The 3,675-nt window shown below is 50.3% G+C and overlaps 1 long non-coding RNA gene across 1 annotated transcript; it reads right to left on the bottom strand.

Moving 5' to 3' along the window:
- Positions 1-2,254: 2,254 nt before the first annotated feature.
- LOC106036070 (uncharacterized) lies at positions 2,255-3,162 on the bottom strand. The gene is made up of 2 exons (XR_001207086.3): positions 2,815-3,162; positions 2,255-2,522 (listed from the first exon to the last, which is right to left on the bottom strand). It is a non-coding gene; the product is annotated as an uncharacterized lncRNA (long non-coding RNA).
- Positions 3,163-3,675: the final 513 nt, after the last annotated feature.

Below are 3,675 nucleotides of genomic sequence, written 5' to 3'. Positions count from 1 at the left end.
CACGCTGCAGCCCGTGGAGGAGCCCCCGGTGGAGCAGGTGGATGTGGCCTGGAGGAGGCTGCGGCCCATGGAGAGCCCCCGCAGGAGCAGGCCCCGGGCCGGAGCTGCAGCCCGTGGAGAGGAGCCCACGCAGGAGCAGGGGGTCTGGGGGGAGCTGCCGCCCGTGGGGGACCCGTGCTGGAGCAGTTTGCTCCTGGGGGATGGACGGACCCCGTGGTACGGAGCCGTGTGGGAGCAGTGCTGGAAGAGCTGCTCCCTGTGGGCAGCCCCTGCAGGCTCAGTTCGGGAAGGACGGCATCCCGTGGGAGGGACCCCGCGTGGAGCAGGGGCAGAGTGACTATGAAAGAGTGGTGGAGATGAAGTGTCAGGGACTGACCGCAGCCCCCATTCCCTGTTCCCCTGTGCCACTTGAGAGGAGGATGTAGAAGAGGATGGATGGTGGGAAGGTGTTTTTAGTTTTTTTTTTTTTTTGTTTTTTTTTTTGTTTCTCGTCAGTAGCAGGTAATAAATTACATTAATCTCCCTACACTGAGTCTGTTTTGCCCATGATGATAATTGTTGAGTGATCTCCCTGTCCTTATCTCAATCCTTGAGCCGTTTTCATCGTATTTTCTCCCCCTTTCCCTTTGAGGAGGGGGAGTGAGAGAGCAGTTGTGGTGGAGCTCAGCTTCCCAGCTGGGTAAAACCACACAGGAGGAGGCCGTGTGCCTGCCTGTCCGTGTGCCTGGAAGACCGCAAGCTCTGTGTGCTGCGGTGTGTCTGCTCCCATCACTTGCTACCCTGCCAGTGGGCAGGGACAGGAGTGGAGATGCTGACATGGAAAAAATCACTTGTTGCTGTGGCTTTATCAGTTTATCGTAGAGGGCTGCCAGTTTGAGAGACTCCTGCTGCCTGTTTACTGCAGCTGTGTGAGTTGCCAAGAGCCACATGTCACCTCTCCCCAAAACATGGTCCTCAGCGCTGTGAAGAAGATCTGATAGAGCGGTGAAGCTGTGCTATTGGCTTCACTCCTCTGATGGTGCTCAGGGAACCTGGATGCAAGCACAGAGAAGGCAGACACCTGGAGGTGTCTCCCTGCATGTCCCAGCCATTGTCCTGGCCGCCTGGTAGCTTCCAGGAGTTTTGGGTTGTGAGTTGCCAAAGCACAACTCCTTCACTGGAGCCAAATATCTGGTGCGGCTCATTACAGCACCTGCCAGTGTGCCAAGCCACTCTGGCATGCCTCTTGGCATCCCTGCTTCTCTATAATCAGATTTTGTTTTTTTGAGATTTGCCTTGGCACTGCTGCTTGCTGCAGGCACGCTCTCAGCGGCAGCTCTCCAGGCTGCCTGGGGATGAGCTGCCACCAGCGACTTCTCCTGTCTTCCACTTCTCCCCCAGCCATGAGGAACGTCTTTGGGTCCCCTTGCAGCCCTCACATGTGCTTCAACCCTCTCCAAGTGCGTTTTTCTGTCCTTTACAGCTGGGAGGATGGATTTGGGCCATGCAAGTGAAAGAGCCATTTGCCATCCCCCAGTGTATGGGATAAGGATATGGGGGATGTGGAGCCTGCTGGGGCAGTGCCAGAATTGTGCACAGGGCAGAGCAAGTCAATCCTGCCCATCTGGTCCCTGGAAATGGTTTCTGGAAACAGCTGTGAGCGTGCTCAGGTGCTATTTCTAGGAGTTTGTGCAGCAACTCCAACAGAGAGCCCTGGAGCATACTTATACCTGTGCTGTGTGGAAGGTCAGAAGGGATTGTTCAGCAGCACAGACATACACTGCAGCTGTAGGTATATGAGGAAATAAGACAGACTTAGGGCACAGGTTCAAGTGCTAGCCTGTGGTTTGTTTCTATATATTAACTGCTATCAGAATCCCTGGTCATGGCTGGTCCTAGGCCAACTCCCAGTTTCCCAGAGCAAGGTTTAGAGGTGGTGTGTGCTAGTGTTTCTTCCCAGTCTGCATGTAACCACCCTCACTGGGTGGCAAGAGCATGGGGAAGGAAGAGGTTTAGCCACATGGATGTGGTGCAGAGTCCCACCTAGCCTCTGGGCCAGAGAGCATCCCTTGCCTCATTAACTAGTACAAACCTAGCCAGATGGGATCAGCCCCTTCCTTTGAACGTACTCAGCAAAGAATTACTTGGTAATCTGCTTGCATGACTGAAAGCAATTGTTCCCCTCAAACAAACAAACAAACAAACAAAAACTTAAGTTAAAAAGACACTATGAAGGTTGTAAAGTCAAGCTCTCAGAAATTAGCAATTGCCTGAGATGAGGATGCTTGTGCAACCTTTATTTGTAGCCTTTATGTGCTTGCATTGTGACAGTCTTCAGTCACTGTCTGCATGCTATTTTTTCCAATGAGCTTCTGTTTCCTTCAGTGCACCGGATGAGCTGCACACAAGTAATGATGATTTTAGTTCTGTCCTCTGCTTAATGTGTGATTCCAGGCTTAACTTGTTGCACAATGTTCAAACCGTGCTCTGCAGATATGGCTATCAGTTTCCTCACTGCCTTTCCTGTGGTAGACACCAGTCGCCTGCGCATGGACACAAGCAAGATTGATTTTTAAGTCCTAGTTCCCTGCTGAGAGGAGAGAATATAATACAGGGGATGTTTTACAGTTAGAGAACACGTAGTAGTTTGGGTGTTTCATTTCTAAGATCGAGAATTTTATTTTTCAGTCTACTTAACATCAACATACAAGAACAGATGCCATTTCACTATGATTGTTACAAGTTTCAACATTTTAGCAAAACAGACCAGAAGGCCTTAGGTCTGGCACCCAGAAAATGAGGAATGCATGACTTTTTTGTGATAAATTCTCAGACCTGACATCATGCAGGCACAGTGTGGCAGAGGCAAGAGGAGAAGTCCGCTCCCCCAAGAAGGCAGTCAGGCTTTTCTGTTCCTCCAGTCCCCTGACTCATTGTCTTCATACTTTCCAACCTCTACAGCAAATAAAGCAGATGTACTTCAGACCGTATGCTACTTTACCGCACAGTCTTGATCCACATCCAGAGCAAGTCTCCACTGGTCATTCTGCAAAGCACAGTTGCTATGGAAAAGATTGTGTGGTCACAGAATGAGCGTGCCAGATCTGGCTGGACCCTAACCTCAACCCAAACCTCGGTCCTCCTTGTTAGACCTGTAGATAAAGAGGTAGATATGAAACCATCCTCCCCACCTCTTGGAAACTGAGCAACCTGGATTTTAAACCTGTTTTCAAACTCTGACTCTCTGGGTCAAACTTGGACATCTCTTACATAATCAAAGGCAAACACTCTTAATTCCAGTAGTCCTTGACTTCAGACTGCTTGAATTTACAATATTATTATTCCAGGAATAATAGGGGAGAGAATAAAAATAGCTAATCCTTTATCTCTTTGGGGGGTGTTGAAGGGGAAGACCTCCATGGACCAGAACCTTACTGATACCTCTGTGTTTGAGAGCAAAGCTGGAGTGTCTAGAGCTGATGCAGGGAGCTCCTGCCCTGGGGCTAATGCAATGCATGTTAGCAACATCATGCAACAATCCCTGGCAGGGCTGAAAAAAGTCAAGAAACAACGTGCACTGGGGCACTCACAGATGTTTATGAACAGCAGGGAAGTGGCTGAGGCTTTTCCAGGCAGTGGAAGGAAGTGGGGCGTAGCAAGCCCTGAATGCGCACCTCCAACCACGTCTCCTGCCCC

This window comes from Anser cygnoides, chromosome 1, assembly GCF_040182565.1.
Source record: "Anser cygnoides isolate HZ-2024a breed goose chromosome 1, Taihu_goose_T2T_genome, whole genome shotgun sequence".
Taxonomy (NCBI): domain Eukaryota; kingdom Metazoa; phylum Chordata; class Aves; order Anseriformes; family Anatidae; genus Anser; species Anser cygnoides.
The sequence above is the reverse complement of the archived record's forward strand: the minus strand, read 5'-3'. Positions and strand labels throughout refer to the sequence as shown.